The sequence below is a fragment of the Acomys minous genome, assembly GCF_964271855.1.
Source record: "Acomys minous genome assembly, chromosome: 16".
NCBI lineage: Eukaryota > Metazoa > Chordata > Mammalia > Rodentia > Muridae > Acomys > Acomys minous.
Window position 1 is genome coordinate 94,273,363 of NC_140498.1, and position 10,882 is coordinate 94,284,244.

At 50.6% G+C, this 10,882-nt stretch overlaps 1 long non-coding RNA gene across 1 annotated transcript; it reads right to left on the reverse strand.

Moving 5' to 3' along the window:
• Window positions 1-8,253, reverse strand: LOC311586555. The gene is made up of 2 exons (XR_014775577.1): window positions 8,190-8,253; window positions 1-48 (listed from the first exon to the last, which is right to left on the reverse strand). It is a non-coding gene; the product is annotated as an uncharacterized lncRNA (long non-coding RNA).
• Window positions 8,254-10,882: the final 2,629 nt, after the last annotated feature.

Genomic DNA, 10,882 nt, shown 5'->3' on the forward strand with positions numbered 1-10,882 from the left:
TTTTTTTTTTTTAAGATTTATTTATTTATTATGTATACAATGCTCTGTCTGCATGTACACCTGCGGGCCAGAAGAGGGCATCAGATCACATCATAGATGGTTGTGAGCCACCATGTGGTTGCTGGGAATTGAACTCAGGACCTCTGGAAGAGCAGACAGTGCCCTTAACCGCTGAGCCATCTCTCCAGCCCCCAGCACCCATAACTTACAACTTCGACTCCAGTTCCAGGAGCCAAAGCCTCTTGGAGCACCTGCAGGCTCATCTCCATGGGTTTGAGGGTAGCCTGATCTACACAGCAAGTACCAGGCCATCCAGGGCTACATAGTGAGACCATAAACAAAGGAACAGACAAATGAATAAAATCCTTTAGAAAGAGAAAGGAAAGAAGCTGAAACAGGGCTGGGCACACAGCTGGCGCAGGCTATGTGCTAGTCCCCACCATGAACAGTCCTGCGGGTGAGGGGCCTGAGCCAGCTGGAGGTGACTTCTTCTTCGTCACTAGCTTCCTTTCACCAAGTCAGTGCTGGGGTGGAATTCTGGCCGCTGCTCTAACAGTCACAGCCTCGTCCCTTCTACAGGACGGTCTTTCCACCACTCTGTAGAATCAACTTCCTTAGCAAATATATTTTATTACAAACTTATTAACCAAGAGTACCTCACTTATAACACTGACTGACCTGAACAATAGGAAATGAAAATTAAAGAATACAATAATGAGCCGGGCGGCGGTGGCGCACGCCTTTAATCCCAGCACTCGGGAGGCAGATGCCGGTGGATCGCTGTGAGTTTGAAGCCAGTCTGGTCTACAAAGTGAGTCCAGGACAGCCAGGACTACACAGAGAAACCTTGTCTTGAAAAACTAAAATAGGGGCCGGGCAGTGGTGGCGCACGCCTTTAATCCCAGCACTTGGGATGCAGAGGCAGGCGGATTGCTGTGAGTTTGAGGCCAGCCTGGTCTACAAAGTGAGTCCAGGACTGCCAAGGCTACACAGAGAAACCCTGTCTCGAAAAACCGAAAAAAAAAAAGAAAGAAAAACTAAAATAAATAAACAATAACGAAGCCGTAAGGGTATCAGTTCCGAGAACCAATTCTCTTGGCGTAATCAGCAGGATTTCTTCTGCTGGAACCTGAAACAACCAGAACCCGGAACCTCAGCCAGAGCCTGAACCCCAAAGCCTTCCCTCGAGTGGTACTCTCTAGGAACGTCTCGAAGTGGAGTGGTGAACAGCCAAAACTATCCCAAGCCTCCAAAGGCCCCACCTCCCGTTTTTTGGCTCACATTTATAGCTCCTCTTAGAATTCGTTCAAGGATGTTTTTCAGCTGGTTAACAAGCAATCTCCCCTACACAGTGGTTCGACTTCTAAGGGGATAAACATCACCTGCTCTCTCACAAGTCTCTTTCTTATCCCCCAATTGTGATCTAAACAAAAACATGTTTATCTCTCCTTCACCACCCAGGGACCAAGGCAGGCCAGGATTCCTGCCCTGGAGTCAAATGGGATGTGCTGCTTACGGTTTCATGTACCCATGACTTGTTGGAAATCAACACTTAGAGCCATGCCTGTAATCCCAGCACTCGGGAGGCAGAGGCAGGGGGATCTCCGTGAATTTGAGGCCAGCCTGGTCTACAGAGTGAGTTCCAGGACAGCCAAGGTTACATAAAAAAAAAACTTGACGAAAGAGAGAGAGAGAAACCAACACTCAGACCTCACAAGTCACATGCAAGAGTTGTGCCAAGCCCAAAGCATCACACTGGGTTGCAATGGCCCAAGGTGCTCTCCCCTTATATGCCTTGTGGTCCTCTCTAGCACCCAGTACCTGCCTGCATCCATTGCTTCATTCCTCTGCACAGTGACTCAACAGCAGTGGGCCTCTTCCGCGGACCAGGAAATGGAGGCTCTGAGTGCTGAAGGCATTTAATTCACACCACACAGTCTCACCAAGGCACCATGGCATTGTCTAGTAAGAAATAATTTTCTAGTCACTGGGCAGGGGTTAACACACTCTAGGCTTGGTACAAGCACACGCTCATCTCCCATCGGATGCTTAGGATATCTTAAGCAGCAAGTGGCAGTGGTACACACCTTTACTCACAGAAAATGAGAGTCAGAGGCAGGCAGCTCTTTGTGAGTTCGAGGCCAGCCTAATCTACAGAGCTAGTTCCAGGACAACATAGAGAAAACCCTGTCTCTGGGAAGAAAAAATAAAAATCTTAAACAGACAAAATTACAATTACTGTCTCCTTTAGAAGAGGACACCAAGACAGGCGTGGTGGCACGCGCCTTTAATCCCAGCACTCTGGGAGGCAGAGGCAGGCGGATCGCTGTTAGTTCGAGGCCAGCCTGGTCTACAAAGCAAGTCCAGGACAGCCAAGGCTACACAGAGAAACCTTGTCCCAAAAAAACCGAAGAAGAAGGAGGAGGAGGAGGAAGAGGAAGAGGGGGAGAAGAAGAAGAAGAAGAAGGAGAAGAAGAAGAAGACACCAAGGTTCACAGAAGTCCAAAAACCTTGTAGCCCTGTGGCTGGAATCTGAACCCGATTCTAACCACAGTGTCCGTGGCTGCCACTTCTGTAGATAAGGTCATGTCAGATACCAAAACGACCCCTACTCATTTTTTAAGATTTATTTACTTATGTATACAGTCTTCTACTCGCATGTACCTCTGCACACCAGAAGAGGGCGCCAGATCTCATTACAGATGATTGTGAGCCACCACATGGTTGCTGGGAATTGAACTCAGGACCTCTGGAAGAGTAGTCAGTGCTCTTAACCTCTGAGCCATCTCTCCAGCCCTTCTGACCCTTACTCTTTTTTTTCTTTTTTTTTTCTTTTTTTTTTTTTTTTTTTTTTTTTTTTGGTTTTTCGAGACAGGGTTTCTCTGTGTAGCCTTGGCCATCCTAGACTCACTTTGTAGACCAGGCTGGCCTCGAACTCACAGCGATCCGCCTGCCTCTGCCTCCCGAGTGCTGGGATTAAAGGCGTGCACCACCAGACCGGCCTCTGGCCCTTACTCTTTTAACATTTCCCAAATCTCCCAGTGTCAGGGAAGCAGAATAAATATTCATGGGCCATGTGGCTAATACCCAGATCGAGGCCTTGGCCTGTCTTTGAATGCCCTGGGTCTGTGCTTCAGTGGGGAAGCTTTCAAATAGGAGAGGCGGAGAAACGGAAGCCGAGTTCCTCTCTGTCTGGATTATTGCAGCTATCACGGCCTCCTCCGACGAAGCCAGATGTTTTCGCTTACTCTGCTCTAGAGAATACCGAGAAGAGCGTGGAATTAACTTAAAACAGGCCGGGCTTGTTTGCTGCCCAGCACGGTCTATTAGATGGTTTAGCTGGGCAGGAGTAACAAGCTGTGAACATCCTATTGTGGCCACAAATCAAAACCCAGTCTCCAAGAGGGGGCAGAGCAGGACGGGCGAGTGGCTGCAGATGTGGCGTCTAAACACACACCATGACACAGGAACTCCTATCAGAAGGTTATGCAAGGTCACACATAGGCCAGTCCCGTGACAAAACAGGAAGCAGCGAGCTGGTGACTGAAGGGGGGGGGGAGGGAAGAAGACTATGGAATGCTGGGTAATAAATCTTAAAGGCACTCCAATCTTAGATCCATTATCTATTGCTGTAAAAGACATCGCCGATAGGTGTGGTGAGGGCACTCGGGAGGCAGAGGCAGACGGATCGCTGTAAATTTGAGGCCAGCTTGGTCTACAAAGAGAGTCCAGGACAGCCAAAGCTACACAGAGAAACCCTGTCTCAAACAAAAAAACAAACAAAACAAAAACAAAGAAAGACATAACCAGAACCACCCAGGCAGAAAATAGCATTCATACTGACATTCTGTTTCTGTGCTTGGGACTAAGGACAGTATCTACTGCATGGGTGTGGCTCTGGTGAGGTCTCTCCCGAGGTTGTAATCAGCTGAGAGCCAGGGCTGTGGACAGCTGAAGGAAGAGGGAGGCCCATGGGCTCTCCCAGGTGGCTCACTCACTCAGGTTGATTGACAAGTTCCTGAGTCCAAGGCAGATGGGTGCGGCGGGGAATCTCTGTAATTCCAGCATTCTGGAACTACAACCTGAGCTAAAGTTCACCACCGTCTTTCTGCCAGTTCTGTCTTACTCTCAGACCAGCCTTGACTCAGCATGGAAGGCGACACAAGGGACATGTCTTAGCCAGCTGGAATCGCTCTCAGGGCACACCGTAAAAGGGTGGCTTTAAACACCGAGGCCACAGTTAGGCTCTGCTGAGCGCACAGCCCCTGGTTTATAGATGGTCACCTTCTCACAAATCCACACACATGGGGCAGTCAGAGAGTGCTCTGGTCTCATTCTCTTTTTTTAAATTATTATTTATTATTATTTTTATTTGGTTTTTCAAGACAGGGTTTCTCTGTGTAGCCTTGACTGTCCTGGACTCTCTTTGTAGACCAGGCTGGCCTCGAACTCACAGTGATCCACCTGCCTCTCCCTCCCGAGTGCTGGGATTAAAGGCATGTGCCACCACGCCGGTTTCTCCTCATTTTCTTACAGGGACAATGATCCCATCACAGACGGCAGGTGTTAGGACTGTTTTAGGCAAAAAGAAGTTCATGGTAGCCTTATTTACAACAGAAATAGTTAAAGGGTGTCATAGAGTTACTATAGCAATGGAACACCTTCACCAAAGCAACTTGAGGAGGAAAAGGTTTATTTCAGCTTTCATTTCCACATCACTGTCCATCACTGAAGGAAGTCAGGACAAGCACTCAGGCAGGGCAGGGACCTGGAAGCAGGAGCTGATGCAGAGGCCATGGATGGGTGCTGCTCACTGGCTTGCTCTCCGCAGCTTGCTCAGCCTGCTTTTATAGAGAACCCAGGACCACCAGCCCGGGGAGGCCCCACCCACAATGGGCTGGGCCCTCCCCCATCAATCACTAATTAAGAAAATGCTCTACAGGCGTGCCTGCAGTCTGACTTTATACAGGCATTTTCTCAACAGAGGCTTCCTCCTTTGCAGTGACTCTAGCTTGCGTCAAGTTGACATATAACTAGCCAGCACAAGGGAGGCCACCAGTGGATCCATCTTACAACCCTGGCTAGGCCAACTCCGGCACTCCTCGTAACAGAATAAGATTATTCAACATGCACGCGTCCCGCAGAAGAAGAAGAACATCACTTCACTTCTGTGCTTTGCGCAATGGAGATTTGCGCAGATGGGTCTGTGTTGCCGAGTGTACCACCACAAGTACGCCGGAAGGAAAACGTCTCCTGTCTTCCTAGGTGCTTCCTCCTCAGTCCCCAGGAAATCGACCCAGGCTAACTGGAGGCTCAGCAGCCACCTGCTGGTTTGCCCCCCCCAGCAGTAGACTGGCCATCTGGTTTCGGGGACTGTCTTTCATCCACCTAATCTTCTCTGTCACCCACACCCATGAGGACCCGGAGCACCCAGGGCTGGGAAAGGCCAGGGGTCTTCCCTGTCCCTGGGTGTTAGCAGATGGCTTTCCTCTGCTCCCGTCCTCTCCCCCAGGCCACTGGGAGCTACCAGCCATGGTCTTGACCTCTAACACAGTAATTACCCAGGGATTGCAAAGAAAATGAGCTCTTTCTGGAAGAAACGTGCAGCCCCATCTGGCTCTCTATTCCCTAAGGCTCTCAGGCCTCAAAAGGCTTCTTGTGGCTACAAACACAGGTTCCTTCCAGGCAAAATGCTGCGGCGACCCAACCCGTGCCATTGCTGGAGTGGAGGCTGATTGAGTGAGAAAGTCACACGTGTTCGCTACGGGAGCCCAGCCCCTGTCAGTCGGCAAGCTTGATGTGACAGAGACAAAGGGCATGCTTTTCTGCTGTGATCGTAGCACCCATGGAAGCAGCAGGTGATGGAGACCGTCTCCGGCAACGCTCTATCTTGGGGAAGCCACTTTCCCTCTGCAGGTCCGTTTCCTGTCCTTGAGTAATACTCGGCCTACCTGAGAGCACCTAAATTCTAAGCCAGCTGTAGGGCATATTAGGAGCATTAGAAATGGCTGCCACCTACCAAGAAGAGACTTGATACCCTATGAGCATATACAGGGGGAGGAGGTCCACCTCAGTCACAGTCATAGGGGAGGGGAGTAAGGGGAAAATGGGAGGGAGGGAGGAATGGGAGGATACAAGGGATGGGATAACAATTTAGATGTAATATGAATAAATTAATAAAATATATTTTAAAAAAGAAATGGCTGCCACAGCTACGCTATTGTGCTGCCTGAGGGGAAGGGAACACACCCGTTGTAAACGTGCAACTCCCACAATTTCTTGCTCATTCTCCATAACCTTTTTTCCACTTGGTGATTTGGGGTGCTATTTAAAAATCATGTCATGTTTATCCAGAAAGGCAGAAAAGTGTGGCTCGACCTTTGCCCTGGGAGCAGGGGCTGTGGTGTGCCCTCGGGGAAACCGAGACCCTCTGAGCATCAGCGTCTTCATCTGTGCATCTGACAGCTGATGTTCAGAGGCCAGCTATGAGAACTTGGCTGGACTGATTTATTTGGGTTTCCAAGACAGGGTTTCTCTGTGTAGCCTTGGCTGTCCTGAACTTGCTTTGTCGGCCAGGCTGGCCTTGAACTCATGGAGATCCACCTGCCTCTGCCTCCTGAGTGCTGGGATTATAGGCGTGTGCCACTGTGCCTGGCTCTGGGACATATTTTAAACACACACACACACACACACACACACACACACACACACACACACACAGAGAGAGAGAGAGAGAGAGAGAGAGAGAGAGAGAGAGAGAGAGAGATATGCTGCCTGCTAACATCAACAAATCTTTTCTTATTTCAAAGAAGAAAAAGATGTAGCCTTTTCTCCTTGTTCACCAGAACCTTCTCTTTCCAGTCTCATGGGCAACTACAGGTCCTACCCGTTACTTGCCTGACTCTGACATGTATGCACTCCCTGTCCTGGCTGCCTTCCTTCTCCTCTGGTCCCTTCTCTCTGTCCCCATGGCCACCTCAAAAAAGCTCTAGGCTTACACCTCTGGCTAGGAGTTTAGTCTGCCCTCCTCTTCCCTTCCCTTCCTTCCTGCCCCCCCACACCCCCCTCCCCTCCTCCCACTCCTGTTCTCCCTCCCACGGATCCTAGCTCTCAGGGTTTAAAGATGGGGGGGGTGTGGAGTGGATGGGGGGGTGGGGGGTGTTTTCCTCATTCTGAAATGACACAAAGGTGACTGGCTTGTTGCGGGAATGGACGCAGTGTTCAAGACCCGAGAGCAGTTGTTTAAAGTCAGGCCACCCTGCTCGGACTCTCGCTTCTACACACGCTGGCTCGCTGGTCCGCTCTCCACCAACATGAGGTCCTTGCGGGATATGGTCACTTATCTTAGACTCCCAACCAGGAGCTAGATGAACTTGGTTTAATATACGATCCAGTCTCAGGTGTTCCACGGTAGCCACCGGAAACAGAGCAAGCTACCTCAGGGAACAAGCCTGCCACCCACACAGCTGCGGAGGCCCAAACTATGACACACGCTTGCTTCCTCCACTGGCCTTTGTGACTTTGCCAGTTTGCTTCTGGAAGCAAGCTCACAACCACCTCTTGTCTCCATCTTGCCATCTCTCTCACATGCACTCAATTACTCACTCAAGCGCTGGCTGAGTGCCAGCCGCCATGCTGGCACTGGCCGCCCACTGCCCACCTCACCGAGTCACGTGAGCCCATCCATGCCCACTGGCTTCCTTCTTTCTCTCCAAAATGCTTTCCACCCAAACCTCGAGTGCTGTCCCTAACACAGTGCATCTGACACACTTTGAGACGCTGCCTGTGTTGGTGCCGGTGCCCACAGGCGTGCCGTCCTCTACGGTAGACACACACGTAGCTGATGAGCACTTGAAATGACGCTGGGTGGCTGAGGAACTGATCTGTAGTTGACTCTTTGTAAAGTCCGGGCACACAGGCCCCATGGAGTCTCCAGCTCCTCCATGCCCCAGTGCCCTTATGCTCAGGCTCAGCTTCCTGATGATGACGACGACTCTCACCGTGGCCGGGGCCCCTCCCACCACCTGTCCCAGCCATTGCCATTACACTGGTTTGCTAGGAGTCTGTGGAAACCCGGGCCCTAGCTTCCCGGACCTCTGCTAGAACATTCTTCTCACACAATCCTGTTTGTTTTTTTTTTTTCAAGCTTTTTATTTATTGTGTATACAGTGTTCTGCCTGCATGTACACCTGCACACCAGAAGAGAGCATTAGATCTCATTATAGATGGTTGTGCGCCATCATGTGGTTGCTGGGAATTGAACTCAGGACCTCTGCAAGAGCAGTCAGTGCTCTTAACCTCTGAGCCATCTCTCCAGGGCCTCTCCCCCCTGTTTTTAATCTCACTATTTCCGGGTTCCTTCTGGCTTCTTACACGTGGCTTGGAAACTTTGTGTCACTGTGAGGGGCTGCACCAGTGCCAGGCTGTCCTCACTGGCTGCCTGTCCACCAGAGATGTTCCCCAGAGATTCCCCACTTTACAGGGATTAGTGGTGGTGGCCAGCGGGAAGGGTGGGGCCTGTGCCAGTTTCCTTTAAGAGTCCAGCCTTTTCAGGGAAGGCAAGGGAAATGGAGAGATGGCCTTGAGAACTTGGGGCTTGGAAGTCCCATAGGCCGCCAGGGACACAGGGGCAGCTTGGTCAGGGGTGTGCTCTCACCAACTCAAGTCTACTGTGTATACAATTTTGTTGTTGTTTTGTTTTTGTTGTTTGTTTGGCTTTTGTGTGTGTGTGTGTGTGTGTGTGTTTCAAGACAAGATTTTTCTGTGTAACCTTGGCTGTCCTAGACTCTCTTTATAGACCAGGCTGGCCTTAAACTCACACTGATCGGCCTGCCTCTGCTGGGATTAAAGGCGTGTGCCACTATGCCCCAGATACTCAACTAGACACTGTGCCCACACTTTAATCCCAGCATTCAGTAGGCAGAATAAGGACGATGGACCTCTTTTGAGTTTCAGGTCAGCCTGAGCTACATAGTGGGACCAAAAGAGAGTAAGACACTGTTAACAGCAGCAGTGCTGAGGGTCTGTGTGGACCAGATGCATCCACAGCTGGAGTTCTCCTGTGATTCCGGTGTGGGGGGAGGGGTCCTCCAGGGAGGGGAGGAAGCTGAGGTGCGCCCCACTCCCACCCCACTCCCCACCCTCACCAAGTCCCTGGGGTAACTAGAGGTGGTTCTGAGCACCTCAGAGCTGACCTGGAGCTCCAGCTGGCCTCCTGCAAAGATCAAAGTAAGGCGTGGCCTGCAGGGCACTGAGCTGAGATCAGAGGTGAGACAGGGCAAGGCCAGGTCAGTAGGCGTGGCCTAGAAGGATGTGCGCCACCTCCACCAGGCGCCACAACCACCAGTTTCCACCAAGGTCAGCACAAAAGGCCACCACAGGGCACGGCCCTGTGTCTTTCCACCTTGGATGGAAAGAAGTGGAAAGCCCTGGGGGAAAAACCTAGGGGCAAAGAGGAGCTTCAGGGCACACATTGGGAGATTTAGTGCTTTCCACAACCTGTGTCTCTACTGTGTATGGGGGGCTGGAGAGATGGCTCAGAGGTTAAGAGCACTGCCTGCTCTTCCAAAGGTCCTGAGTTCAACTCCCAGCAACCACATGGTGGCTCACAACCATCTATAATGAGATCTGGTGCCACCTTCTGGCTTGCAGGTGTGCATTCAGGCAAAACATTGTATATATAAGAAATAAGTCTTTAAAAAAAAATTAAGGGGCTGGAGAGAGGAGGGCTCAGTGGTTAAGAGCACTGACTGCTCTTCCAGAGGTCATAAGTTCAATTCCCAGTAACCACATGGTGGCTCACAGCCATTTATAATATGATCTGATGCCCTCTTCTGGCCTGCAGGTGTGCATGCAAACAAAGCACTGTATACATAATAAAAAAAAATTTAAAAAGAAAAAAAAGATTAAAAAGAAAAGAATGGAACATTTAAAGAAGAAGAAGAAGAAGAAGAAGAAGAAGAAGAAGAAGAAGAAGAAGAAGAAGAAGAAGAAGAAGAAGAAGGTGGAAAGGAAAGACCACAATCTGGTCCTTTGGTAGCTTGTTGGGGTCACAGAGGCCCACGTGTCTCCTTAATTTCCACACAGCCTCAGTGATTTGTGCTCTCACCCACCCTAGGTGAGGAGCCTGAGACATGAGGTCTAGAGATGACCTTTTGCCTCAGGCCATGGAGTGACAGCCAGTACTGGAGTAGAGCGCTGAACCCCAGACACCAACCTAAGGGCTGCAGTCATCTTCCTGTAATGATCCTGCCGGCCACTGAGATCCAACTCTTGTCCTTCATTTGGTTGCCCAACAAGTATTTATTAAGCATATATTACATCCGGCACAGGGTAGGGACCAGGATAAACCGGCCCCAGCTGCTACCGTCCTGGCGTGCCCAGAGCAATGCTCACACTCAAAGGCCAGAGTAGCAGAGTTTAGAGGGAGGTCCTGTCAGGCTTCCTGGGGGAGGCAGCGCTGCAATTCTGTCTGCCTCTAGCTGGGATACCTGTATAAGAAGAGGTGACCCACACCATCCCGTGTGACTTAAGACATGGCAGTCTTGAGCAACGGATCCCAGCCGAGCCCACCGCACAGGTGCAGCTATAGAAAGTGGGTGTGAGAAGAGGGCGGTCACAAGGTCACTGTCGCTGTGGAAAACACCACAGCCAAGGCAAGTAGGAGAGGACAGGGCTTATTTGGCTTATGCTTCCACATGTTCATCACTGAGGGAGTCGGGACAGGAACTCAAGCAGGGCGGGAGCCTGGAGGCAGGAGCTGATGCAGAGGCCATGGAGGGATGCTGCTCACTGGCTTGCTCCCCGTGGCTTGCTCAGCCTACTTTTTCTTAGATTTTTTTTCAAGACAGGGTTTCTCTGTGTAGCCTTGGTTATCCTGGAC